The 14,480-nt window shown below is 45.1% G+C and overlaps 1 protein-coding gene across 1 annotated transcript in view; it reads right to left on the bottom strand.

The window, feature by feature from the left end:
* Positions 1–14,249, bottom strand: part of RAI14 (retinoic acid induced 14) — a 167,119-nt gene extending 152,870 nt beyond the window's left edge. The window contains 1 exon segment of the mRNA NM_001128462.1: positions 14,145–14,249. The gene's annotated coding sequence lies outside the window, so the exon portion shown is untranslated.

Here is a 14,480-nt window from a genome sequence, read left to right as displayed (position 1 = left end):
AATTTAAGAGGAAAGAGAAACTAATGCTGTTTTACTAATCTACACTGAAAATCAACTACGGGCCAAATATACAGGTGATGTAAAAATATGGACCAATATGGACAATCCCTGCCTAGAAGAAAGAAAAAAAAAAAGGTCCAAAGTTCTTTTTGGCACAGTGGGTCCAGCATTGTCACTGTTGTGGCTCTGATTGCTACTGTGGCACAGGTTCGATCCCTGGCCCAAGAACTTCCGCATGTTGCAGGTGCAGCCAAAATCAAAAGGTCTACTTAGAGTGGCACCTGCATGAAAGCAGAGAGATACAGATTTATAAACCAAGAGCACAAACGTCCATTACACCATGTGTAATCAGTTTGCGATAAAGTTACTGAGCCACCATCCTTCTCTAAGGAAATGCTCAAAGCTAAGGGCAAAATCCCAGATAACTGGATAAAGACACAGAGAAGCTGAATCAAACATGCATCTCTTGAGGCGTCCTAGGTGTCAGGTGGTTCTAGGGGTACAGGACCTTCAAAATGACTTATTACTTAGACCAGTGCTGTCCAATGCTGTAGTCATTAGCCACAGGTGGCCACTGAGCACCTGAAATGTGACTCATGCAAACCACATGCACTGTACGTGGAAAATACACAACGGACTTCAAAGACTTACTATGAAAAAAGAATGTCAACTATATTATTGATTGAATACATGTCGACAGTATTTTAGATAGATTAGATAAAATAGATTATTAAAATTCATTTCATTTGCTCCATCTTCCATTTTGTGCCTACTAGAAACTTAGATGACTTACGGTGGCTTGTATTTGTGGCTCCTTTATATTCTATTAAGACAGAGGTGATTTAGATTTTTCCCTTCAGAGACTGATGACAGCACACAATTAGCAATAACAGCATCTTATTATTACTTACACGGCAGGCACAAAATAGAGCAAATAATGTGTATGTTACCATGTTTAACATTCGCTTTCTATCAAATCATAAAGCTTAGATCTAGGAAATCCTGCAAGTTGATAATATAACAGTTGAAAGTTAGTTTAAAAGATTCACCCTGCCACATAAAGAAGGAACGATTAATCAACGATTCTGTTTCACTCAAGACACTACGTAAACGTCTATGGAAACTATTACTCTGTTATATATGGTTCAGAAAACGTCTGTTTTTCTCTGTCAACAGTTGTACAAGTTTCTAAAGGACTCAACAGGGAATTACCTTCCCCATCACCTCATTCAAACTATCACCATCTTCATTTAACTCTATGCCGAGATTATGACTGAACTAGGACAACTCGTCTTGTGGGACCGAAGAATTTGTTAACACAATTGGGAATGGGATTGGTCACAGCTGAAGGAAATATGTCTTTACATTGTGCACATCACCCAGTGACATAAAGAAAGACTAATGATGGAGTAACACAGGGAAACCTGGCTCTGAACGACGCAGAAGAGTCATAGCAGACGTGTTTCAATGACATATGGAAAGCAACCTCTCTTTACTCCTAAAGATTCTAATGGCAGGTACCATCATACTGGCCAATCTATCAGCAGTTCTCTAAAGGTAGGTGATACAGAACATAGCCGCAACGGGAACTCCCAGGGTTGTTAAGTAGTCACAAACCCAACTAGCATCCATAAGAACACAGGTTTGATACCTGGCCCTACTCAGTGAGTAAAGGATCCAGCACTGCTGTGAGTCATGGTATAGGTCACAGATGCGGCTCAGATCTAGCATTGCTATGGCTGTGGCATAGGCTACAACTGCACAATTCAGCCCCTAGCCTGGGAACTTCCATATGCTCACATGTGGCCCTAAACAGCAAAAAAAAAAAAAAAAAACATAAGCCATAGTAATAATAGCCACTATAGCTACCATTACTTACTCTGCAAAATTTTATGTTCCTTTGTAAAAATTTTTTTACTATTTGATTATAAATGAATATTATCTCATTCAGTGCTCCTACCACTTCAAAATTAGATGCTATTGTTTTTATTCCCGTTTTCCAGACTGTGAAATTGTAGTTTACATGGCCAAAGTGACACAATTTATAAATGGAGGAGGCTGAACTCAAGTTCAGCTCCCAAGCCCCAAATACAACACTAGTTTTTTTTTGTCTGCTTTTTTTAATAACAAGAACAAAAAAGCCCTGGCCAACAGACCAATCTTCTTACAACTTAAAAAATTAGCTGCCTTTAAAGATGGAACAGTCCTCAGATCGACTCCTGGCACATACAGAGGAAGTCTGCATGAACCAATTTGAAAGGGCATTCCTTCTGGCTGTGTGCCCGCACAACATTCCGGGGGAGGGTGGTTCTTTCAGTATTTTTACTCCTTTGTCCATTTAACATGTGCAGCATATACATAATGAAGAAAATCTAATGAACTACCAGTCAAAAGCAGAAAAAAATCCTCTTCCATATAGCTTTGCTAAAGATACCAAGTCAATAACAGAAAATGTCAAGATAATTACAGACAAGTGAAGTGGCTATTTTTATACTTAGCTGAGCTGGCAAACTACAGACTGGGGTGGAGGTTTCCAAGGTTGGGCCACAATATGGAAAAGCAGAACTTCTAGATACTTAGATGCTTCCCCATCATTAGGCCATTTCTACTCCTTAGGAAATTACTCTGGAGTTCCCGTTGTGGCTCAGCAGAAATGAATCTGACTAGTATCCATAAGGACCCAGGTTCAATCCCTGGCCTCGAGCAGTGGGTTAAGGAGCCGGCATTACCATGAGCTGTGGTGTAGGTCCCAGACGTAGCTCAGATCTGGCACTGCTGTGTCTGTGGTGTAGGCTGGCAGCTGTAGCTCCGATTGGACCCCTAGCCTGGGAACCTCTATATGCCGTGGGTGCAGCCTTAAAAAGACAAAAAAAAAAAAAAGAAAAGAAAAAAAAAGAAATTATTCTAATGTGGTATATAATACCTCCGTCAAGCTATAAAAAAAAAAAAAAATGAAATACTACGTCAGGGCAACTAAAAGTACCTATATCATAATAAAAACATATCCTAAAACAATCACCATCCAGACAGGAATGGGGGCAGGGATGCAGGTGAAATTTGTTCTGGAAGCCACACACAGAAGCACCCACTGCCAGCAGGCTGCCACCTCGGCCTGAATCAGATACCACCAGGATAGGGTGAGCTGCTATTCTTTGTTTCTTTTGCCACCGTGGATATAAACACACCCTTTCAAAGCAATGAGAATCAAACGCCGCTTTGTTCTAAGGGGTAAGCATTTAAAGTAATCTGGGGTTGTTTTAAAGGAGAAGAAGAAAAGCAAGCTTGTTGCCAAACAAGGCACAAACAGTAACAGAGCCATCAACAGATTGGCCAGGCGACAGGCCGGGACAGGAGTCATTCTGAGGAAATTGCTTTCTAGCTTTGAGAGAGTTTGGAGGAAAAGCAATAGAAAAAGGCAACAGACAGCACACCGGACATGGTCTAAAGTTGTGTAGCATAGAAGGAACCTCACTGCCAAGGAGCTGATCAAGATTGCTGACTAGATGGATACATAAGGCAAGTGGCAGAAATGAGTTTTTCCTTAAAACAAAGAACCCCAACAACTCCTAGGAGATCCTGGATGGTATAAAGATATTGGGTAATATCTATGCCTGTTATTTTCAAGTTTCTTCCAATTTAAATAAAGCTCACAGGAAGACATGTGGAACGTTTTTCCTCAAAAGAGAAAAATGGTACAGCCCACACCCCCTCCAAAAAAAAAATCAATAATTGTCTTTTTCTTTTCAGGGCCACGCCTGCGGCATATGGAAGTTTCTAGGCTAGGGGGTCAAATCAGAGCTACAGCTGCCAGCCTACACCACAGCCATAGCCACACTGGATCTGAGCTGTGTCTGTGACCTACATCACAGCTCATGGCAACCCCAGATCCTTAACCACTGAGAGAGGCCAGGAGTTGAACCCACATCCTCACAGAGACAGTATCAGCTCCTTAACTTGCTGAGCTACAACGGGAACTCAAGGATTTTTTTTTATGCTGAGCTACGACGGGAACTCAAGGATTTTTTTTTTTTTTTTAAACAAAGATTCAAGAAGGTTCTGGGCGCATTTGAAGCAACTTGCATCCGTGATGAATGTGGATTAGGTCCAAAATGAGATTCACTTGGGGAGAGAATAGGCTACTCACCACCCAGCCCTGCGTGAGGCTTCTCGACATGGTGCAATGTAGGGCCTCAGAGTGCATATGTTTGTGGCCCTTGAACAACAAAGGTTTGAACTGCGCAAGTCCACTTATATGCAGATATTTTTCAATAGATAATGGAAAATTTTTTGGAGATTTGCAACAATTTGAAAAAATCTCGCCAATGAACAGTGTAGCCTAGAAACATAATAAATTTTAAAGAGTATGTCATGAGTGCATAAATATATTTAGATATAGTCTATCCTTACATAAGGTAAATGATATTTAATATAAAATTAATGTGTTAACGTTTTCTTACTGTTTTGCAACATTGCTTTCAAAGAATTATATTACCGTATAGTAGGAAAGCCAAGAATTATATTACCATATAGTAGGCCTCTCACAAATGGAGAAACGGGAGTTCCCATCATGGCTCAGTGGTAATGAACCCGACTAGGACCCATGAGGATGTGGTTATGATCCCTGACCTCACTCAGTAGGTTAAGGATCTGGCGTTGCCACGAGCTGTGATGTAGGTGGCAGACGAGGCTCAGATCCTGCGTTGCTGTGGCTGTGGTGGAGGCCAGCAGCTGTAGCTCCAATTTGACCCCTAGCCCGGGAACTTCTCTATTCCATGGGTGGGGCCCTAAAAAGCATAAATAAATAAATAAATAAATGGAGAAACTGCCTACTGGCCTATTATCACACTAAGTGGTTTTTAAAAATGTAACAAAAAGACAAAAAATAAATAAAAAAGTTGGGCGTAGGCAGTACAGTCAATGACCTACATCAAATGCTGCAGTGCAGCCAAAAAAAAAAAAAAAAAAAATAAATAAAAAATAAAAATGTAACAATGTTTCCAATACATTGGATGAATATGACCATAATACTATGCCAGAAAAATTTTATAAAGATTCATTCAATACTCACAGGCTAGGCTATGATGAAACAATCACACTGCTGTGTCTTCGTTATTGTGACTCATTATACCTATAAATATGAATTTTTTCACATCTTTTCCGTTTCTGATGTCTAGTGTTAGTAATACTATAACAGCTACAGTATTTTGAATCACAAGACAACGGTGATGCAGCAACTGACAGGCAATTCATCTCAGAGGCAAGGTAAACCTAGAGTATCAATACATACAGCACGGTACTATAAATGTATTTTCTTTTCCTTACACTAGTTTCTTAACATTCTTTTTCTAACTTATTTCGTTGTAAGACTACAATATATAATACATATAACATTTAAAATGTGCGAATCAACTATTTATATTATCAGTGAGGCTTCCAGCCAACAGCAGGCTTATAGTAAAGTTCTGGAGGAGTCAAAAGTTATACATAGATTTTTAGCTTCATGGTAGGGGGCGTCTCCCTAACCCCATAAGAGCTTAGCCAAGGAAGAAAGAAAATACAACCCACAGTCCACGAACCTTCTGGCTCACACGTTCCCACACCCTCTGGGGTGGCTTGAAGAGGCCACTGTGAACAGGCTGCTTCTCCCAACAGGGAAAGGACTATAGGTCAAAATCATCTACTCCCTTTCATTTTTGCAGAGTGATCAATCACCAACAGGTCAACTCATGGGAGGAGACGGTCAAGTTATGTGAGCATTCTTGTCAAATTAAGAGGCTCAGCTGAAAAAGCTTGGCAGATTTGTTTGTGGGGGTCTCACACAGTAGGATGCTAAGGGCCTTTTCACACCTTCCTGTGGCTGCTCAATGTCACAGGCCTCACCAGGGACTCCCCACCGGCCTCCAATACAGCTTGTCCTGGTCTATACCTCTTCTTCATTGATAACCATTCTAACGAGCTACACGGGAGACTCCCAAGGTCACTGTCTGCATCCAAAAGAAACAGCAAAGGACATGTAGAGCCCTGGGCCAAGAGCAGCCAAATTAATGTTCATATCTGGCTCTGCCCCTCACTAACTGGCTACTTTCTGAGGGGGTCATTTCTCTTCTCTAGACTCAATCTCAGCTGTAAAATGAGCTACCCCACCACCCCAGTGCAACCTTGTGCTCCAGTGGAATAAAAGTGTGTTAGCCTTGGGGAAAACTCTAGGCTCCATCAAGGCAGGCACTGCTGTTGCTCCATGCATCTTCCATATATCACTCAATGATCCCACTGCCATGCACACAAGGACTCTGACACTGAAGAGATGATGGCCCACAACTCCAGAAGCTGCCAGCCTAGGAGCAAGGCGACTGGTGCAGAGAAGGTACTCGATTCAATTAAACCACTTTGTGGAAAGAGCCTGCACCAGTCGCCCTCTGTCACAGGCAGGTCCACATCCCTTTTGGCCCAGGTCCAGCACTAGATCAAGAAATACTGTCCCTGGGGTAAGGACCTCCAGACTTGTGCTTAGAACTCACCACATCTCTGAGAAGTAGTCATACTACAGGTTCACTTTTCATTACTCTAAACAGCATCTTGCTGCATCCAATAGAAACAGTCCTTAAAAATGGTCAGTGGTATGCAGACTGGTTGGTATAGCAACTAGTGACTGGTTTTCTGATTGAGGGTATAAAACCCACAATTATTACTTTTCACTCACATAGGAGAGAGGTCATCAGGTCTGGGGAACAGGAGCACATGAGAGAAGACAGATCTCCTGCCATTGTACTCTTGATCCTTATGAGATAAAAGGCAAACAGGTCCAGTGCAACAAGATTTTCTAGATACATTCAGTAGATCTTGAGTTAAGCTGGGCATTCCAAAGAGGTTCATAAATGTGCTTTTAACTCAGTGAGCTCTGTGAACTTCTTGAAATTGATAAAGATTACAAATGTATAGCATCATTGCATAACAGTGAATTTCACCCTAGGAAAAATGGTCCAACAACTGTATCTGATTTGCAAAAGTGTCCACCTGTGACTCAAAAAAAGTTGTTTTTCTTTTTTTTTTTTGGCTTCTTAGGGCTGCTCTGGGGCATATAGAAGTTCCCAGGCTAGGGGCTGAATTGGAGCTGTAGCTGCCAGCCTACACTACAGCCACAGCAACACAAGACCTTAACCCACCGAGCGAGGCCAGGATCGAACCCACATCCTCATGGATACTAGTTAGGTTTGTTACCAGGAACTCCTCAAAAATATTTAACAACCAGAGCTCCCATCATGGCTCAGTGGGTTGAGAACCTGACATAGTTTCCATAAGGATGAAGGTTCAATCCCTGGCCTTGCTCAGTGGGTTAAGGATCCAATGGTGCCGCAAGCTGTGACACAGGTCATAGAGGCAGCCGGGATCTGGTGCTGCTGTGCCAGAGTACAGCCGCTTCAGCTTCGATTTGACCCCTCGCCCAGGAACGTCCATATGCCTCGGGTGCTGCTTTAAAAAGAAAAAATGTTGAGAATCCCTGCTAGATGGCCTGGCTCTTGGAGAACACTTGACTCTGGGCTGCCCTACAGCAAAAGAAGCTGCTCAGCCTTTTATTCCCCATCAGTGAGCTCTGCCAGAGCTTTCTTTTCTGGCTGGGTTTCTGTCACTTCAGCTAGCCAAAGCAACCAGACAGATGCAGTGAAAGGGAAAAGCAGGAGATACTGCAGTGGCTCTTAATTGTAGAGTCATTTAGCTCTTTAAAAAGAAGGCATTCTGGATTAAAGCAAACTCAATTCATCTAGAAAGCAAAGGAAAAAAAACCCTAGAAGGCCAATACTGCTCTTACCAACTGCAGTACCTCCCAGGGATAAGAAAAGCTGAACTGAGGTTTAAACAAGTAATGTAATAATTGTGAGGGAAACGGATACAATACAGGATGAATTGCTTGTGTTAGGTTACTTGATCAACTTTGGGGGGGGTCACTAAATATCAATTTAAGAAAAATGAAAATAAGAGACTGTGTATTTTCTTCCACTGCACAATAAACTTCTTGGACTACCCGCAACTTCTCACACCTGGATTCTGTTCATCTAGAGCAGGGATGAAATGTCATGAACCCCCAAAGGCCCCTTCCCTAGGGGTCATGGATGGTCATGGATTTAAGGCAAGACACTATATTTCCAGTGAACACCAACTACCAAAAGAACTAGACTTTCCTGGGACCCATTAGGTACTGTAGTTGGTAAGAGTGGGTGAAGCAGTGTGTCTTTTTTTTTTTTTTTTTTTTTTTTGGCTCTTTTAGGGCGTACCTGAAGCATGTGGAGGCTCCAGGCTAGGGGTTGAATAGGAGCTACAGCTGCCAACCTATGCCACAGCCACATGGGATCCAAGCTGCATCTGCAAGTCACACCTCAGCTCACGGCAACACTGGATCCTTAACCCACTGAGGCCACAGATCGAACCAGCATCCTATGGACGCTAGTTGGGTTCGTTACCACTGAGCCACAACGGGAACTCTTGAAGCACTGTGTCTTGACCCATCACACAAAACCAGGTGGTGAAGCAGTCAAGACACACAGCAAAGGAAGCTGCTTGGCCTTTTACTCCCCATCAGTGAACTCTGCCAGAGCTGTTGACCCAACTGGTAAGACTGGTGAAGCAGTCAAGACACACTGACTGCTCCAAAGGGTGGACAGGGCAGAAAGACGGTTCTTAACTATAGGTTAGAAAACCAAGGGCTAGAGAGGTCATGTGATTGCCTGAGGAGAAAGGAAAACTACAACTTCTGAACTTCAACCTGCATTTTGCTAACTATCTCCACTCCTCTGCCTTTTGATTATGTTTAAATTCTCCTCTGGGAGTTCCCAGCGTGGCTCAGTGGTTAACGAATCCAACTAGGAACCATGAGGTGGCGGGTTCCATCCCTGGCCTCACTCAGCGGGTTAAGGATCTGGTGTTGCCGTGAGCTGTGGTGTAGGTGGCAGACCCAACTCCAACCTGGCATTGCTGTGGCTCTGGTGTAGGCTGGCGGCTACAGCTCCGATTAGACCCCTAGCCTGGGAACCTCCGTATGTCACAGGTGCGGCCCTAGAAAATACAAAAAAGACCAAAAAAAAAAAAAAAAATTCTCCTCTGGGCTAGAGAAGTTTAGTATCTGATGACCACCATGAAGGGCTTATATGACCCGGGATGGGGGTGGGGATGAGTAGTTCAATGTTAACCACCAACTATGTGACAGACACTCTGCTGGACACCGAATAGAAAAGGGAAGAGTGAGTCATACTTCATTCAAAGAGAAAAATGTTTTGTTTTAAAACACAGGGTTAAGTCTGCAAAGTTACTTATTAAAATATTGACTAAATTTACTGAGACCCATTAGTGAGTCTAATGTTAAAGGCTAGAACAGTCTGTTCACTGTAGATGGCTGGAGTTGGGAAACTGACATTTGATTAAAAAAATCTTTCATTAAACCACCTGCGCTGTTCAGCTCACAGTTAGCAATAAAGAAATCTGGAGTTCCCGTCGTGGCGCAGTGGTTAATGAATCTGACTAGGAACCACGAGGTTGTGGGTTCGATCCCTGGCCTCGATCAGTGGGTTAAGGATCTGGCATTGCTGTGAGCTGTGGTGTGCATCACAGATGCGGCTCGGATCTGGCGTTGCTGTGCCTGTGGTGTAGGCCTGCAGTTGTATCTCTGATTCGACCCCTAGCCTGGGAACCTCCATATGGCATGGGTGTGGCCCTAAAAAAAAAAAAAAAAAAGAAATCTAAATCATTCAGCATCTTAAGGATTTTTTTTTTTTAAAAAGGATACCATCTGTATCATACACCTATATAAATAGTTAATGGAGGTAACAATCTAGAATCCTTTTCCCTATCACCCACTTAAAATACACCCAAGAGGCCTTGGATATATTTAGCTTTGTTCTGTCAAGTCCTATACCCATCATTTCTCCTACATAGAGAAAATTCAGCTGACTTCTAGCAAAGTAACACACAGTACTGACACCAAATGTTTCCGATACCCTAAGTGATGAATTTTAGAATATGACTTGAAGTATTTCTGGGTATACTACTATATATATTGGTTGCTCCTGCTCTTCAGATTAAGGTCACCATCCCCCCAACCACACACACACACAGACACACCCCTCATGATAAATGCACAAAATCACAACAATGATGAGTAAACCCTCTGCAGCAATTTAGAGAAATACACTTTCTGTTCTTAGAAATTCAGTGGCTGGCATTAATCAAGACCACTGCAGTCTATTTGGATCCTATCTGAAATGGAGAGTGAGTATCACTTGGTTCTGCACCTTCCCCATTCAAAATGTTGGAAAGCTAAGATACCAAGTAAGAGAGATGGGTGTGCTTCTGAGCATCACGTTACTTACATTTTCCTCTGAATTCAGGCTCTGGCAAACATTGGCAGAAAAGCTGAAGACACAAGTGCCTTGTGGGGTAGACGGCACAGATTTAGAGTGCTTTGTTTATCAGAACGTGGGTTTTTATCCTGATGGAACCTGTAAACAGGGCATGGGGGGCACTCAATTACAGCTTGGGGAACAGCCAGCACCATTGAGGATATCCCATATGTGCTACAAGAGACATTCTAAGTAGAAAATCACAACAGAAAGCATGAAATTCACGCATCCAATGCAACATGAGTAGTTACTATGGGTCAACACTGTTCTAGACATTAGGGATCCAACAGTAAACAAGAGACAAAACCCCGTCTTCGATGGTGCATATATTCTAGTAGGAACAGACTATGATATAAATGAAGCTATAAATGTCTATCAAGTTAGAAGGTGATAGACAAGTGCCATGGGGGAAAATAAAGGAGAAAAGAGGAGCAGGCCACACCGCAGAGGGTGGCTGGGGATGGTGGGCAGAGAAGGTGATGTCTGATTAAGGAGCTGAAGGGTTAAGGGGCACAGCCCTGGAGACATCTCGGGGGAAGAGCCGTCCAAACAGCGGAAACAGTAAATGCACAACGGCTCTGAGGCAGGAGTATGCCTGGCAAGTTGAATGAATAACGAGGAAGCCAATGTGTTTAAACGCCTTCAACTGCTTCCAGATTAAGGGGTTACAATTGGGGGCAAAATGTCATGAACACAGCCATGTTTTCTCACACACTTAGAGCGGGAACATGCCTTTGAAAATGCTTACTCAAGCCCCTTATTCTTTCCAAGCTGGAAGAAATAAAGAAGAGAAGGCTGAGTGAGTAATCCAAGGCGGTTATGCTGCCAGCTAACCGGCCAAGAGAAAGCTTCAGCGCCAGTTATCTCAAACTCATCACCACACTTTTATCTCATGCTCCAACTTTACAAGAGATACTCTTATTTTTTTAATTGGGGGGAAAAAAATGAAAGAATCCATCTAATATAATCTTAGAGCTAAAAATTGATCAATTTCACTTTTCATTCAACAAATAACCGAGACCCTACGCACACCCTTTTTGGTGAGGAATGAAAGAATAAATGCATCATTACTTAAGAGTGCCACTGCTCAGCAATCAATTGCACAACTGTGGAACAGAGAAACGACTGCATGAGACACATCTCAGATGTTGACTGCAGCACTGTTACGGTTTTGTTTTTTGTTTTTTTTTTTTTAAGTGTAAAAAGATCAACTATCCTCAGCAGAAAAGGTATGAACAGTGAAAACCTGGAAATACTCTAATTTTCTCTTGGAAGGATGAGTATGCTATAGTTTACTCATACATAGAATTCTCCCTTGCAGCTAAAGAAGATCTACATGTACCTCAAACACATACACATAATGACAAACTTAAAAATGCAAGTCATCTGGATGTAGAATTCTGCCACTTAGGTAAAATGTTAAATACACAAGCTAGCAGATTTTTTTTGTGGCTATGTAATACAGAAGGACCAAAACATGTTCTGGATACTTTGTATACGCACCTCCCATTAAAGGTGACCTGAGGATGGAAACAGAGGCAGAGGGATGGATAAACTATTTCAACTGCAGTTTATTCAGTTGGGGGGGAATATGAAGCAAATATGGAAAGATTAGCAACTTAAACATGAGAATGGAAAAAGTGGAAGTCTTACTATGTTCTCCTTATGTGTGTTTGAAATATTTGGGGGAAAAAAAAGAAAGGATAAAAGGAAGGCGAGAGGGGCAGACAGACAAAGCTCTTCCATCACATTCCAGTAACTCCAAGGTCAAGTCTCCCTAACTTCCAAAGCTCAGTATCTTCACCTTTAGAACATGAGTGACACTAGGTGTGCCTGCCTCAAAGAGGCCATGGAAGTGACAGTCCAGAGACAGAACCATTGTCAGTACACTACTAGCAGACGGGGGGCACTACATCATGCTCCCATTCAATCTCCAGGAACCAGCATCCATTCTTTTCATTCAATTTCACAGATAACAGCCACAAGATCTTTCAACAGGGTTATAACTCCCACCACCCCACCAAAAAAAAGCCATAGAACAAATTTAAGGCATGCAAATGATACCGTAAATTCATTAATGAAGCACTCAATGAATGGATACAGCTCAAAATGGGACCACCTGTCCCAATTGAAGTTGTGCAGGCACTGGTCAAAAATTACAACAACTGGATAAATTTCCTCACATGAAATCTATTGCCTTACAAGTCCAACGGGGGGGGGGGGATATGACACTGGTTAAGCATCACTAAGAAACATGATGAGACTACACCCATCAGTAATAAAATTCCCAGCCACACCTGTAAACAGGACTCTTCAGGCTGGGGTCAGAGCAATCAAAATGCAGCCTCCCTGTGATGTACTCTTCTCCAACTATGTTCAAACCTTAGAGGTGAGACTCTAATGGCTAAGATGAGCTTCTGTCTTACTGATCCATAAAGGCAATTCCTCCCTCTGCCAGGCCCTGCAGGTCTTGAGATCACATTCTCCAGAGAACTGGCAATGGTCCCATCATCCCAGGGCGCTTAATAGTCTCCTCCCTTGGAAGGAAAACAGAGACCAAACTAAATCACCTGTGACCCTGCGGCCAAAGGAACCCGCGAGGTCCAGGTGAGCGGCCTTGAGTCCGCAGATTTGCCCCAATCGTTGGAAACAAAGTTTCCCTGAGCTGGGCTCCTTGGAGAAGCGCAAGCTTGGCTATACAGCCCAGGTGCTGCGAGGTCACTTGTAACGTCTCCACTTTACCGTGGGCTCCGTCTGCCTGGATGGAGTCTGTCTGCAGCCTCTCCCGGCTCTGAGCCTACCCCTCTTCACAAAAGCGGGGTACGAGGTCCAAACGCAAAGGAAAGCGTCAGCTAGGGGTTAGCAGATGAACTCTGCAAACTGCAGAAACTAAACAACAGACACAAAAACCTGCCCAAGCCAGCACTGAAGAGAGGGTGGGTTAGGGAGGGTACCCACCCTGCAGAGCAGAGGTTGGAGTGGATGGCGGGCGGGAGCCCTTCTCTCGGCTCCACATCCTCCCTCCTCCCCAAGTCCCAGCTACTCGGAGTCGGCCCGAACTCCAGCATCTTTCCTCCCAGCCCTTCTCGGAGCTGCGCTAGGGAAAAGGACAAGAAGAACCGGGAGCGGGGGTCAGTCCCGCGCCCGGAGCGGCGTCGCCTGCACCCTTGCACCAGCTGAGGGCTCCTGAAGTCAGAAAAGGAACAATAGCGGACCCTCGGCCGCCCCAGCCCGCCGAGTCTCCCGCTCGCGCCTTCCTCCCACCTCCTCCAAGTTCAGCGCGGAGGCGCGTCGAGTCCAGAAGCGGGGACCCGGGGGAGTCAGGCGCCGGACCGGCCAGGCAGGTGGGACAGGGAGCTGACTGGGCGCAGCCAGAACGCCCTGCCGGGGGCTGGTCATTCATTCCCACCCGCGCTCCCTCCGCAACCACCCTTGCCTCAGCCGGCCTACGAGTCGCGGGGGCCGGTAGGAGAGGACCCCTCTCCCAACTTGGCTCGTCCTCCCTCTCTACTCTGACCCCCCACCATCCTCCTCTTCCTCTGTTTCTCAATCTGTCCTCGGCAGACAGTTGGCGGCCGGCGGGGACAAGAGAGCGGTGACGGGACCCTCGCAGCCACCCCGCCAAGCCCCTCTGCCCGGCGCGCCGTCCGCGCCTCCTCGCCGCCTCCCTCATCCGAGTCCCAGACACAAAGGCGGGGACCGTAGCCGAGGACCCCGCTCCCGGGAGCTTCCCAACTCTCAGCGCCGCGAACTCACCCCATCGAGACGGCGGCGGCTCCCGGGCCCCGCTGGCTGCGCCACCCCGCCCGCCGCTTCCCCAGGAAAACGCGGCCGCCGGGCTCGCTTCCTGCTCGGCTTCCTGCGCCTCGGTCCCTCCTCCTCCTCCCCCGCTGCGGGGGTCAGTGGGCGCCGCGGCTCCCGGGCTGGGCCGGCGGGGCGGGGGCAGCGGCAGCACCACCACGTGGCCGCCCGGCGCCGGCCCCCGCCGACCCGGATCCCGCGGGAGCGGGGAGGGAGGTGCTAACCATTCCCCTCCCCTTCCCCCCCGCGCGGCCCCAAATTCCGCGAGTCAGGTGATCCGGCCCCGCGCTC

The sequence above is a fragment of the Sus scrofa genome, chromosome 16 (assembly GCF_000003025.6).
Source record: "Sus scrofa isolate TJ Tabasco breed Duroc chromosome 16, Sscrofa11.1, whole genome shotgun sequence".
Lineage (NCBI taxonomy): Eukaryota > Metazoa > Chordata > Mammalia > Artiodactyla > Suidae > Sus > Sus scrofa.
This window is presented reverse-complemented; position numbering and strand designations above follow the sequence as displayed.